Source organism: Lissotriton helveticus, chromosome 11, assembly GCF_964261635.1.
Source record: "Lissotriton helveticus chromosome 11, aLisHel1.1, whole genome shotgun sequence".
Taxonomy (NCBI): Eukaryota; Metazoa; Chordata; class Amphibia; order Caudata; family Salamandridae; genus Lissotriton; species Lissotriton helveticus.
In genome coordinates, this window is record NC_136072.1 from 420586392 (window position 1) to 420602100 (window position 15709).

The following is a 15709-nucleotide window of genomic DNA, read 5'->3' on the forward strand; positions in this document are numbered from 1 at the left end:
TTTTCTTTTTTGTTCACGATAAGGCTGATTAAAGTCCCAATTTTTTCAAATGAAGCAATTATGCCCATCCGGGCCTTTTACTGCATCATGTGGGTACATGTAATTCATGATCAGCAACTAATATCCCAATGCATTTCGGGCCTTTCTTTGCCCTTCGTCAAGGGTTGCTGTCAGATTGAAATAAAGAACCTCTGTTAATTTTACATATTTGGGCCTGTAAATTTTTTCAACAATGCATATTGTGAATTACATGTGTATCAGTCCATTAAATCATATTAAAATACCTGAACATCTACAAACACCTTGTAATTATAACACCTCATTAGTGCAGCTAAACAAAATGCTGTTTCATCACCCCAAAACATTGCTGGTATTTCAATCCTGTAAAGAATTCACTTAACGCAGTAACCTTACCAGCATCCGTCCTCGATCTAATACCTGCCAAACAAAACTGCGTTACAAAACGAATTCTCAACCACTCAACGTCAAGGTGAAAGGAGTTGTTGGTACAGTCAGAAGTAACGATGAAGCAAGAGCAGATCAGATAGTGGAATCGACCAGGGTATAAGCAATGCACTGGAGGGTTGAAGATGAGGCGGAAGACATGTGGGAGGTTTGATAGATGCAGGAGGAATAGCATTCAGTACAGCACGTTGAGTGGTTGAGAATTCGTTTTGTAACGCAGTTTGTTTGGCATGTATTAGATCGAGGACGGAGGTTACTGCGTTAAGTGAATTCTTTACAGGGTTGCTATACCAGCAATGTTTTGGGGTGATGAAACAGCGTTTTGTTTAGCTGCACTAATGAGGTGTTATAATTACAAGGTGTATGTAAATGTTTAGGCATTTTAATATGATTTAATGGACTGATACACGTTTAATTCACAATATGCATTGTTGTAAAAACTTTACAGGCCCAAATATGTAAAACTAACAGAGGTTCTTTATTGCAATCTGACAGCCACCCCTGACGAAGGGCAATGAAAGGCCCGAAATGCATTGGGATATTATCTAATCTAGAGTTGCTGATCATGAATTACATGTACCCAAGTGATGGGCATAATTGCTTGATTTGAAAAAATTGGGACTTTAACCAGATTTATCGTGAGCAAAAAAGAAAAAAGTTTATTGAATTAAGAATATAATGGCATAAATATGGATTAAAGTTAAAGAGGTTTCGCAACTGGTTCTTTTGGCTGTGCGATTGGAAATGCAGCGTATCTACGCTGCATATGGCTATGAATCATAAAACATTAAGACAGGTGGGGAAACACATTAAGACTTAGGGCCTGATTTAGATCTTGAAGGACAGGTTACTCTGTCACAACACTGATGGATATCCCATCTGGTGGTATATAAAACCCATAGGATATAAAAGGATGTATATTTCATCAGCCAGGATATCCATCACCTTTGTGATGGAGTAACCCATCCGCCAAGATCTAACTCAGGCCCTTAACGTTTTATAGAAACATTTGTCTTCACTTTAGATTAATACCTTTTAAAATAGAACTGGATTTTCCAGTTATGACTGTGGCACAGTGTCTACTGGGAGCATGAGGCCTGCTATTTCGTCAAAGTAAAACTTTAAAATGGGAGAAAAATAAAATAAGTTAACTTAATCATTTGGGTCACTTTTCATTTGAATTTTCTCCCACTTAAAATCATTCAGAAACATTTTGTTCTTGGTAATGGCTATTTACCCAGCTGCTGGGTATATGGAGATTTATTTTGACATTTACTCTGGAGCTGGCTAAATAGTGGAAATTATTGACTATTTGCCCAGTGGCTTTGAAAATAGCAGAGAAACTCAACTATTTACCCAGCTGCTGGCTGAATATCAAAGGTTCTGCACTGTTTAAATGATGGCCGTGCAAATAGCAGAAATACGTCACTATTTACTCTGCTGCTGGCTAAATATTGGAGATTGTGCACTGATTAGATAGTAGCTATGCAAATAGCATAACAACATAATTATTTCTCCAGGCACTGGCTATATATAGCAGAGATTATTCACTGTTTGGCTAGCAGCCATGCAAACAGATATAAAACTTAATTTTTTTACTCAGTCACAGGCTCAACAGTAAAGATTCCGAACTGTTCAGCTGCCGTCAGTGCAAATAGCAGAAGAACTTCAATATGTACCTGGCCACTGGTTAAATAGTGAGATTTTGCACTTTTTATTCAGCAGTTGTGCAGGTAAACGTATATATTTACCCGGCTGCTGGCTGAATAGCATAGATTCTGCGCTGATCAGATGACTGCTGTTCAAATAACAGAAATCCTTAATTTTTACCTGCCCCCTGGTTAAACATGAAAGAGTCTGCACTCTTTGGCCGGCAGCCATGCAAATTGCAGAAAGACTTCACTATTTCCTTAATCGATGTCTAAATAGTAGAGACTTGGCACTGTTTGACCTGCTGTTTTTTTAAAGCTTCTCCCCCCTGACTGAGGCTGCCAACGTCCTGTCCTAAAGGAGACCCCTTCCCCATTGCAAATTAGTTACCGCCCAAACTTGGGGACGGTTACCTTGTTGATTGTTTGTGACAGCAATTGCAGCCACAAACTATCAATAAATTCCTTTCCTAATTGGAAAGTGGAGGGAGGAAACCCCTTTCATAAAACCTCCTATTCGCAATTTAGAAGCAATAGCAAAGTAATTTTACTAGTCTAAAGAAATATCAAACTATTACAAAGAGTTTTGTACATAATGATAAGTACTTGTGTGGTTATAAACCTTGAGATTTTGCGACAGGAGGCCCTTAGTGCTAAAACTGTCTAGATACAGGCACTAACCTATAGGTCTAAAGGTCCCAAATGTTTGATGGTTTCCAAGTTATTTTGAAAGACATGGCACAAAATGCCATTCTATTACACTGTGGGCCAAGACCTGGCTGGCTGGGTGTCCCTTTGGGGAACTGTCATGTGCGCCACAAATGCTCCTACTCCTTTACCTTCAGATGTAAATTATAATAAAGATGATTAGAAGCTTTTCAAGACTAGTTAAAGCTGTTTACTCTTCTAAAGATTCACACTCACTCCTACTCACATGGGAATTAAAAAGGGCCAGATATAGAATTACCCAAAAGGATCCATATTAGAAGAACACCTTTTTTCTGCAGCAAAGCAGAGCATCCTGGAATTATTATTTCTGGTTCAGTTCAATTAAACAAACCAGACTAAAGCACCTGAAAACAATGATTTGTAAAACCAAAATTCAGAAATGTAAATGTTGTATCCCAGTAACAGAGAGCTATCTAATATTTTGTGTGATTTTATCAAAACAGAACCGATTGCATGGAGTCTCTTATTAAGTGACCAACATAGAATAAATGAGAGGCTTCATTTCAATCTCATGATAGAAGTAGGAAAAAATATGGGCCTGATTTAGAGTTTCAAGGACAGAGTTTATTCCATCAGGATTGTGGAGGACAATGCCTCCGACACCCTTAGGGAATCTCCACCCTCTAAATCTAGAGTTGTCTACTGTCCCTATGGACAACGCTCTACATTGACAGGAACTGCTGTCATGGTGGTTCCTGTCTATGCACAAATCATTTAAAAGCCAATACAGTTAGACATACTGGCCAGCTAGAAAACATTTTAAATGTGCTTTTTTTCATTAACAAAGTCCTAAATGCACGAGTTTTTTTTTTTTTTTAAACAAAAAACGAATGGTCACTGGGAGTTTTTTTTTCTAGTGGGACGGGGCCCATTTTTTTTAGTCCTGTCCCTTACAGACAGGTTTTACTCTAAAGATAGTATAAAGTCCTTCCTTCAACGGCCCCTACTTTGTCGACCCATCAAAGGAACTATTCTGTCAACCCACAAACAAAGGGATGTTGATATATTTAATTGAACTGAATGTCATTTGAATATGAATGAATATTCCCATTAAATGAAAGAAAGACATATAGGCATCAAAGACAAAGAAGAAAAAAAAAGAGATTTTTATGTATGGCAATATTGTAGGAAATAAGACACTGAATAAAAAGAGACATTTTGTGGCCTTCATTCTTGTGACCTACTGATTATTCATTTCGTAGTTCCACTTTAATACTCATTTTCTAGACAGTTAAATGTTAATCCACTATTAAGGTTTCAGAACTGATTAGGGTTGTTTCTCTTTAAAATATAGGCACCAAGCAACCACCTGGTGAATGTGCGCTTTACAAATAAGAATAACATACCAGAAAATAACATCCTTTTCAGGTTGTCGCTCAGGCACAGTGTTTTTGCTAGGTGATGGCTCTCGCAGCAGTAGCAATAGTGGCTTAATAAATCTAGAGCAAAGCAAGGCAGGTTAAATCGCTGCCTTGCCCTACCCTGTGTTGAGAAGGCGTTCCATGAGTGGAGCATGGTCTTTCTCATGCATCTTATAACAAAGAGAGTATCCACGGGTCTGTGGTAAATAAATAAATAATACCCTATTTTTGACTAGGCATATATCATAACAGATAGCTCAATAAATAAGAGTCAAGATTCGAGGTAGTAGGAGTTTCTGCAGGTTTATTACAGCATAAGGACAGGATCAGGACAACCTGCATAGGAACAGAATGGCAGGGCTAGAGTGGCCCGGCAGCTGCCGGGGCTGGGTCTGGGATGAGCGCGCTAACTTTTAATAACAATACACGGGCATATATACATAGCGCGAACACATAGCATTACATTGCAGTAGGCGTAGCAGTGGGTGGAGCAGAAGGTGTGACGCGTAGCAGTCGCGAAAGATAACAGTAAAAGTAGGTGTAACTGGGCGTATACATAGACATGTGGTGCAGACGTAACAGAATATGTCATGAATGGGGCGGAAACATTGGAGGGGGCTACCTAAGGAGCCGGGACCTCTAACCTGGTGGTGCGCGTAAACTGGCAATGACGTATCACTAGGAGAAGCTGGGGGCTATGAACTCTGTGCTAGGAGCAGAGACTAAAGTCTGGAGGGTCGGAGCGACATGTACCTAAACCCTATCTAGTATCTGATGTTTAGGGAACATGTTGATATAAACTAGAAGTCAGGAGGGGAAAGGCTAACTTGATTCTAAGACTGGACCATGCATTATTCTACATGTAGTGCGTGATGAAGAATATTAAATGACCAGTAAATACAGTATTTCTCTAACATGGAGACGTGAAGGCTAGACAATGACGGAAACTATTGATGCAGTTCAGTAGCTTAGGAATGCAGAGAAGGAGGACTAAACTGATAGCTGGAATCATAACATACTCTTGGCAGACTCAGAGGCAGAGCCAGGCTACACCGGGCACTGTGAGGCAGGAAGCAAGTGAAAGGTCGAGGATACAGGTGGGGGCTGTATCGCTCCTCAACGAGGCTTCAGGAGACAGGAGCTGAATCTAGTGTCCGGGCCCTTTTGAGGCCTAGAAACGGGGACTTTATAATGGAATAATGTGCACACTGGGAAACGTGGCAACATTACTTTACATAGGCCTGATATTCGTAGTATTCACGAGGACTGGAAACTGGCATACTAGAGGTGGACACAACTATAATTGCGTCATTAATCGGACATGGGGAGTACATATGCATATTGATCATGCACACATAACATATGATGGATGAGGCGTAGGGACACAGAACATGGCAAAATTTACTTTTCCACATTCCCTCCTTGTCACTACGTTTCCATCAGGAAACATCAATATTCATGATACCATCTATCATTTCATATAGTATCATTTGCTCGTCTCGAATTGTCTTGGAACGGGATTTAGAACGGGGCTTGGGACTAGGAATACAAGAGGTAGCACAAATGCCGCAAATCGCAGGGCCACATTGTATACAGAGGCAGCAGCTGAATATGATCGCTACTGCAATACCTAGAAAGGACAGGACTTTCCATCCCCAGGCGGAAATTATATTCCAGAACCAACCGGACCATGTCCAGGTGCCTGGATTTTGGTGTAACAGATGGGCAATTTTATGAAGTCTGGTTATAGCTGAATAAACAGACGGCGCGTTATTAGGAATGAAAATGCAGCAACTAGATCCGAGAACTCTACAGGCCCCGCCCCTATCGGCCAGTATGACGTCAAGGACGAGACGATTCTGTAAAACGACAATTCTCATAAAGGATTGCTCTTCGGTTAAGTTACCTAGAGCGGAGGCAGTCTCATCTACTACTGCTTCAAGGGTTCTTGTTAACCTACGGATTAGCTTACTGTTTACAACTGTACCTAAATAAGGGAACACACCTTTATCTATATCAATGAATTGCTCTGCGGTAGTTTCAGTATAATCGACAATCGGGAGGTTTCTCTTGTGTCTAGTATGTACTAGATGTGTGTTTCTATGATAGTCAGGTGGGGCTAGAAAAACTGGTGGCAGTAGGAAGGCAATGTAACAGGTTCCTTCCCAATCGAGGGGCAGACGAACATATGCGGTCTGACCACAAACAAAATAAGAATGACGTGAAGCTTTAAAAATAGATTTCCCACTGTCACTATACTTGACAATAGTAGTACAATCACTATGTCCTACGTGTACAGAACCATGACTACGGACACATAATTCGCCTTTGACTGGTAGTACTGAAATAGCAGGTGAGTCTGGAGTAGTATCAGACTGGACATTTCAGGACCATAAAATTCGACGAATAATTACCTAAATTATACACTTCATTTTCTAGATCTAAACCTGTTCTGTGGGGGAAACCTTGCTTGTCTGGGAAACATGTACTGTTAAGAAAAGACATATCTGTTGAGGATGACGTTAACGTGGACCATGCTCCACACGAACCATTATGTGAGAATGGATAAGGAAAAAGTGGCAGAACTCCCTTCGGTGTCTGGAAAGGGGGGAGTCGACCACACACCCAACAATTAGTGGCATTGCTGGTCTGGTGTGAGTAATGTAACATACGGATAAATGAATTGTTACGCATAGCGAGGCGGTAAGCATATTCGTGAGGAGGCAGATCACTAAACGTGTGCTCTCCTGTAACATTAGCAGACTTATTTACATGAGAAACTGAAAAATACAGGAAAAATGCATAGCTGATGCAAGAAATCATAATGCTGATGAATAATATGAAGCTTAGAAAAATGATACATTGAATTGAGTTTTGACTAACTCTCTCACTATGGGGGTCTATTTTATACATGTCAGAAACAGCCTAACCGTTTCACCTAGGGGAGGACTTATACAATCAAACTGACTGACTTATTTTACTAGACCGGAGCTTTAACTTATACTCCTGCTGCGGAGTTTTCTCTAACAGGGAAGGGGTTGTGTCAATGTCTTTTGCGGGACAGTCCTTAGGAACAATATTTCGGCAGTCCTTAAAATCCTGGGAATCCTTGGAAATGTTTTTAGAAACGGGTTTTAATCCATTGAAAAGTTTTACATGAGAAAGATGTATCCATCCTTTTCGGCCTTCCAACTTCACGGCTGTACGGGTGGTGAGGAGGACCTGACGGGGCTCCTTCCAACGAGGTTCCAGCGGACTTGATCTGTCAAAGTTTCGGATCATCACCAGCGAACCTGGAACGATTTCATGCGGTGCCACCTTGGTATTGTCTGGAAATGCGGCGGCAACCTGTGAACGACATGAGTTGAGGGCAGACATCAAGGAAGCTAGGTAATCTGTCAGCATATTACATGAAACATCGGTAATACTTCGGGGTCTAGGAGTACCCCACATGTTAGGGGGGCGGACGAAAACGACCTCATACGGGGACAGACCTGATCTGGAATGTGCGACCATGCGCATATAAAATAAAGCGACTGGCAGAGCTACTAGCCAGTCCACACCCTTTTCTTTACAAACTTTGGCGATACGGATTTTCAGAGTTTGATTATGTCTCTCGACTAGACCGGCTGCTTCAGGATGGCGTACACAATGGAACTTCCACTGGTACCCTAACAAAAGGGAAACGTGCTTCATGAGTTCGGATGAGAATGGCTGACCGTTATCAGAATATACGACTCTAGGGAGTCCATATCTAGGGAAGAATTCACGAACCAACTGCTTGGCAGTGGTCGCGGCTGTGTAATCTGGGACTGGATATGCTTCTGTCCATCTGGACAAAGCGCATACAACTACAAGGACATACTTGAAACCTCGACATCGCTCCATCTGAATATAATCCATCTGGAGGACTTCAAAAGGGTGGTCAGGAGGCTGGAAACCCCCTTGTTCCACCGGGACACTTTTACCTGGATTAAACTGACAACATATCATACAGGTACGGACTTTCTGCTTGGCTGCAGCTCGTAAATGCTTGTTGAACCAAATGTTCTGGATACTGTCTAACATAGCTTTTTCTCCTAAATGTGCTGGACTATGTGCGGTATTAATAATGACTTGAACCATAGAGTCGGGGAGAAACCATGTGGCTCTACCCTTCGTTAACCATCCTTGATCTGTCTGGACCCCTCCTTGTTCGGACCATTTCTTGATTTCTTCAGGAGTAGCATGTAACTGGATATCTATGACCTCTTGAGTAGGGTCCTTAATTGTCATACATGTAGTCGGATCTGGAGTGTGTGTCAGGTTAACTGGAATGTCTGGAGTCTGTGCTGTAAGCTTGGCTGTGCGATCTGCTAGATCATTGCCTTGGGAAATAATGTCAGTAACTTTCGTATGTGCTTTGCATTTCATGATAGCAATGGATGTTGGTAAATGTATGGCATCTAACAGAGCTTGAATAAGGAAACCATGCTGAATCTTGGTTCCATGAGAAGTCATGAAACCTCTCTCCTGCCAGAGCACTCCGAAGTCGTGTACAACTCCAAATGCGTAACGTGAATCTGTGTAAACATTAACTTTCAGGTTCTTGGCGTGTATACAGGCTTGTGTCAGAGCAACTAGCTCTGCTGCTTGAGCGGACAGGGTATCAATACGGTGTGTTTCAATAACTTCAGTGTCAGTAGTCACTGCATATGCGGCGACTAGTTCTCCTGTACTAGTTCTCATACATGAACCATCCACATAAAGTGTCAGGTCAGGATCTAGTAACGGAATATCTGTCAGGTCTTGTCTTGGCTTTGTCGTAATGTTAACTACTTCCACGCAGTCATGTGTGTCAGGATTTGAATTAACTGATGGTAACAGTGTAGCAGGATTCAGGATATTGCAGCGTCTAATTTCTATGTGTGGCTGAAACAGTGTCAATTCATAACCTGTTAAACGTGCAATTGTCAAGTGCTGTGTTTGTGTTCGGTTTAAAAGTACTTCTACGGAGTGTGGAACTTGTACTGTCAGGGAGTGTCCTAAAACTATGGAATCACTTTGTCTGATAGCTAGTGCTGTGGCTGCAACTGACTTGAGGCACGCAGGCAACGCCTGGGCGACTGGATCTAATGTGCTCGAAAAATAAGCACAGGGCTTGTATTGACCTGCTTGATCTTGTGTGAGAACAGATAATGCTGTACCTTCACGTTCTGTGACGAAAAGTGTAAAAGGCTTACTGTAGTTCGGTGTAGCTAGAACTGGAGCTTGGCATAAAGCTGTCTTTAACTCATTGAAACTAAGTGTATGTTCAGATGTCCAAGGGAGGACAGTCGATACGGCTGCCTCCTGTGTCGTTAACTGTATCAGTGGCTTGGCTAGAAATGCATACTGGGGAATCCATTGTCTGCAATAAGAAGTAAGGCCGATAAAGGCACGCACCTCCTTCTGGGTTCTGGGCTGGGGAAGACTCGCTATTAACTGGATACGGTCGGGTGTCAACTGCCTACCCCTCTTGGACAGCAAGTGTCCTAAGTAGACCACTTGCTGGACACAGAATTGAAGCTTCGAAGGGGACACCTTGTGCCCCATCTCGGCTAGGAAATACAGAACCGTCAGTGACGCACGCTCGCAATCACGTTCAGAACGGGCTGTGATCAGTAGATCATCGACATACTGGAGCAGGGCAGTGTCAGTTGGCATGTGAATATTGTCTAGTTGTCTCTTGAGTGCTTGACTGTAAATACTAGGGCTTTCTGTGAAACCTTGAGGAGCGCGTGTGAACATATAGCTCCTTCCATTTAAACAAAATCCGAAAAGGAACTGGCTGTCTGGATGAATGGGAACACTAAAAAATGCATTCTTGAGGTCTATGACAGTGAAGAACATGGCTTCGGGATCAATAGCAGTTAACAGGGAGGAAATATCTGGGACAACTGGGTACTGAGGAATAATACATTTGTTAAGTTCTCGTAAATCAATCACTAATCGATATACTGGGGGTGCATTTGGATCAGTGCGTTTCATGACTGGAATGATCGGAGAATTACATACATTGGAGTCAGTTTCTACAACTACTCCTTGAGCGATGAGCTCGTCTATAATTTTGGATAAGGCTGCTACAGCCTCGGGTGGCAATCTATACTGCCTGATTCGTGGTAACACTACACCTGGTTTGAGAGTCACACGATGGGGTGTGATTTGCATGTAACCTACATCAGTTGGACCTTGCGCCCATAAATGCTGCGGAACATTAGACAGTCTTGAATCAAAATCTCGTAATACATAGTGACCCTTAAAGTCACGTAGGAACAGTCGTATTCCCTCTGGGGAACAGCATATGACTGCACCCAACTCTTTCAGTGTCTTAATGCCTAATAGATTTTCTGGACATGACTTAGTAAGTAACAGATCAGTAGTGCGGGACAATGGGCCTACTTCTAAAGTAACTGGCTTAGATATCTCGTTAACGATAAGTTTTCCTGAAAATCCAAGGGAAACATTTCTTGAGCCTGAGAGCGGAGCCCCTGGAACTTCGGCATGACTAATTGTGGTCCTACTTGCCCCTGTATCAATCAGAAACTTTCTGTCTTTCCCTAATACTTGACTGTGAACATAGGGACCTTCTTGATCTACAGGTATCTCGATGAGAGGCAAGCCTACCTCCCTCTCTAGGCTGTTTCATGAATATGGCTGGTACTCTGGATACTCAGACTGTGCATACTGGTACATCTGCGATGTGACATGCTCTGTTGCAGCAATAGGCTGCGGTACTGTAACTGTCTGTTGTGCATTCTGTGGCTGAGGAATCTGTGAAACTTGTTCTTGTCTAGGCGGACGTGGTCTTTCTTTAGTCTTACCAGTAGCTATGTTGTGTTTCAGAACTGCACACTCATTTATAAAATGACCTGGCTGTTTACAATAATTGCAGTTCCCTTTAACGGGAGTTGCAGGATGACTGGCTTGATTCGGACCCCTCTTCTGACTGTCTTGAGGAACAGATTGTGCAACTAGCACTTTCATTTTCGTATCTTTCATACGTTTTCTCTCGTGTTCTTGCTCTTCCCTGATTCTATTCTGGTGATACTGAAGCATCTGGAGCATCTGGGACGGAGTATTTGCTTGCCAGGTGCTTTCGACTTTCAAAACTCGATTTTTAATTTGTGGACTTGAATTCTCGACTAATTTAGTAACGAAAAGGTGAGGGTATGACTCACTACTTGTCTTGAGGCCACTGTTAATACTGAAACATTTTTCAAACCTAGAATAAAAATCACTAATATCTTCATCTTGTTTCTGTTTACAGGCTGAGATTGCATCCCAGTCTTCTTTTCTCGTTGTTAATAATCTGGGTAAAACTTGAATTAATAATTCTGGTAATTCTTTACATTTATCTCCAAGACCGGTACCTGGTACTCGTGCCTTGTCTTCAGCTTCTAGAGCTGTCCAATCGATCTTTTTCTCTCCCACCTCCCATTCTTTTTCCTTTAGCTTTTCATACACCCCTGCGGGTAGCAGAACTTTTAACATTTTAATGATATCTGGGTATGTGTATTCTCCCATACGGAGCATGTCTTTTAATTCTCGATGGAACCCTGCTGGATCTTTGTCATGACAGGGAATTAATTTCTTCATTTCAAGGAGTTCCATCTTTGTGATTGGAGTGTATACAAACACTCGTTGCATTTCGCCACCCGTCCCTTTAACTGGGTGGACTTCTCGTAACGGATTCTGTCTGTCTATGTAAAACGGTTTACTTTCTGGGGGTGAGACATGAACAAAATGCGGGTTCAAGAACGTTCTATATTTGTGACGCTGTTCTAGAATGACACTAATTAAATCGGTACCTAGACCTCTCCATTTGTACTGGAGTAACTCGTTCAGGATATCATGTAACGGACCTGGATCAGAGTGCTGACCCTCATACAGAGTAATGAGGTGCTGGATCATATACATACCCACCAGTCGCTGCTCGGCTGGGGGCAATTTCAGAAACATTTGTGCCACTATTTCGTCTGGAAAAGTGGTAGAATCAGTAACCCATCGGACTGCTGATCGAACTAGTTCTTGTTCATGCATAGTACTTAATTCACTGTAACCGATTCGTGATCTCAGAATATGATCGGTAGCTTGAAATACTTGTTCTAGGGAACCTTGTTCTGGTACTGAATGATGGAAAATAGACTTGGGTTCTAGACGTAAATGGCGATCTGGAAATCTAGATTTTCCTACATACGCTATTCTAGCAGATTTCTCGTCGTCTTCCTCTTCAGGATCAGAGGTACTTTCTTTCTCGCTTACTTGTGCTGCTTTACGCTGTTCGTGTATCTTTATTATTTCTTTACGGATTTTCTTGTACATACTTTCCATGGCACCGACGGTCTTGTGCTTACCCTCGGCTATATTATCACTCCACCTTGTCAGGATTCTCATTTCGGCAGAATCTTTAGTCGGGTAATCTTGTTCTCTTATTAGACAATTAATCAGAAACTTTAATATCATGAGCTGAATCTCGGCTTTCCTTTGAGACATGGCTTCGTGAATACTTTCTGGATCATCCCCTGTACGGATGAAACGATATATTCTGTCTAGATCTTCTTTCATATTCGGTAAGGTGACTAGATACTCGGCCACCTTTCTTACGCGGAACGAATATAAAACCATATTATCCTCGCCTGGGACTGGATCATAGACACATTCGGCAAGGGATTTTCTTATTTCTGCTACCGTCTGATGTCTAGGCGTACGCTGTGACGCTTGTGCATGTAATTCGGCTAACGTTAAACGCTTGTGTGGCGGCGGGGTTTGAGGAGGACCTCCTCCTGCGGCCCCTAAACTAGAATCATCGACGGACATTCTTCGTGGCGGAGCGGGAAGTTGAAATGCTGGCTGGACCGGGGGTACCGTAGCAGGTACTCCGGTGTCTGGAAGAGCGGGAAGTGCCTGATTTACAGGGACTGGCGGAGCGCGAACAGGATTTGCATATTCTGGGACTGTGTCGTCCAAATAGGACGAAATAAAAATATCAGCTGCGGTCTGTTTGTGACGTAGCTTGGTCGGAACTAATGGTGGCGGGAAATTACTGGATGCCTCTGGGGTCGCTTTTGGCGAGCCCTCGGCAAGAAGAGGATACATACCCTTAATAAGGGCATGCCTCTGTCTGTCTGACTGTTCGGCTTTGACTTGTTCACCTATCTCGATTAATTCTCTTTCTTGGGCTCGTTCTTGGGATTCTCTACTTAACTCTGACTTTCTGACTTCCTTTTCGGTTCTTCTATGCGCTTCTTTACGCCATAACTCGATGGCATCTTTCTGTGACTGTCTGGCTTTCTTTTTCCATAATGCTTCTTCTACTCGCATGATACATTCGGCATCCCATGTACCCGATACAGGCCATCTATACTTTTCTTCTAACTGTTTGGTATACTCTACCCATAAATCTAGATATAATATGGCGCTTATGCCATGTTTCTGATACATAAAATGACCTGGACTGTCCCTCGGCGGAACAGGAACTGCTTCTTCTAATAAACCCTTTCTAGTTTTTAACTGACGTAACTTGGAAAAGAGCGGCATTGTAAACTTGAATCGGAACACAATACAATACACAAAGAACAATAATAATTGGGAAAACAATTCAGGCATACCACGACATTGAAAATACATTAAACAATATCATAACATAACAGTTCGAACAGAATATTACCTGGAATACTGAGAACAGAAATACAAGAATTTTCTCGAGAACGGAACAGACTAGAGTTACTGGATGCACTGCTGTAACAGTACGGAACATACCGGTCCCATAAAGGGACGCATCAAGACCCGTATCCACCTAGGTGAACACTTCGTTTGTGAGTCTGGGTACCACCAACCCACGGACCAGGAGTCAATTTAGATTGGTCCTGTCTAGATACTACCCCAGCAATGGTACTCACCGGGCAGCACGGAACGGAAAGCCTCGGACTGGACTGGACTGATGGCGACGAACTTCGGACTTCGGACTTCAGTTACGGGTGGGCCTCCGGATACCTCGGACCTTGGACTCTCGGCTTGGGCTCTGGTCGGGACTCGCCGCGTTCCTCCACCGTCTCGTTTGGATGCTGGACCGCCTCCTCCGTCTCCTCCGTGGGCCTGAGGGATACTTGAAGCAGAAATATCTGCACCTGGCCAGTATGGTTCCGTCACGACTGCAGAGGGTCAGGGGGTCGGCGTGGCTTCACCGACGCGTGGGGAAAGGGCAAGTCCCTGTTCGGGCGCCATTATGTGGTAAATAAATAAATAATACCCTATTTTTGACTAGGCATATATCATAACAGATAGCTCAATAAATAAGAGTCAAGATTCGAGGTAGTAGGAGTTTCTGCAGGTTTATTACAGCATAAGGACAGGATCAGGACAACCTGCATAGGAACAGAATGGCAGGGCTAGAGTGGCCCGGCAGCTGCCGGGGCTGGGTCTGGGATGAGCGCGCTAACTTTTAATAACAATACACGGGCATATATACATAGCGCGAACACATAGCATTACATTGCAGTAGGCGTAGCAGTGGGTGGAGCAGAAGGTGTGACGCGTAGCAGTCGCGAAAGATAACAGTAAAAGTAGGTGTAACTGGGCGTATACATAGACATGTGGTGCAGACGTAACAGAATATGTCATGAATGGGGCGGAAACATTGGAGGGGGCTACCTAAGGAGCCGGGACCTCTAACCTGGTGGTGCGCGTAAACTGGCAATGACGTATCACTAGGAGAAGCTGGGGGCTATGAACTCTGTGCTAGGAGCAGAGACTAAAGTCTGGAGGGTCGGAGCGACATGTACCTAAACCCTATCTAGTATCTGATGTTTAGGGAACATGTTGATATAAACTAGAAGTCAGGAGGGGAAAGGCTAACTTGATTCTAAGACTGGACCATGCATTATTCTACATGTAGTGCGTGATGAAGAATATTAAATGACCAGTAAATACAGTATTTCTCTAACATGGAGACGTGAAGGCTAGACAATGACGGAAACTATTGATGCAGTTCAGTAGCTTAGGAATGCAGAGAAGGAGGACTAAACTGATAGCTGGAATCATAACATACTCTTGGCAGACTCAGAGGCAGAGCCAGGCTACACCGGGCACTGTGAGGCAGGAAGCAAGTGAAAGGTCGAGGATACAGGTGGGGGCTGTATCGCTCCTCAACGAGGCTTCAGGAGACAGGAGCTGAATCTAGTGTCCGGGCCCTTTTGAGGCCTAGAAACGGGGACTTTATAATGGAATAATGTGCACACTGGGAAACGTGGCAACATTACTTTACATAGGCCTGATATTCGTAGTATTCAAGAGGACTGGAAACTGGCATACTAGAGGTGGACACAACTATAATTGCGTCATTAATCGGACATGGGGAGTACATATGCATATTGATCATGCACACATAACATATGATGGATGAGGCGTAGGGACACAGAACATGGCAAAATTTACTTTTCCACAGGTCTAAAAAGAAAATATATCCAATCTGTTGTGCAACATTAA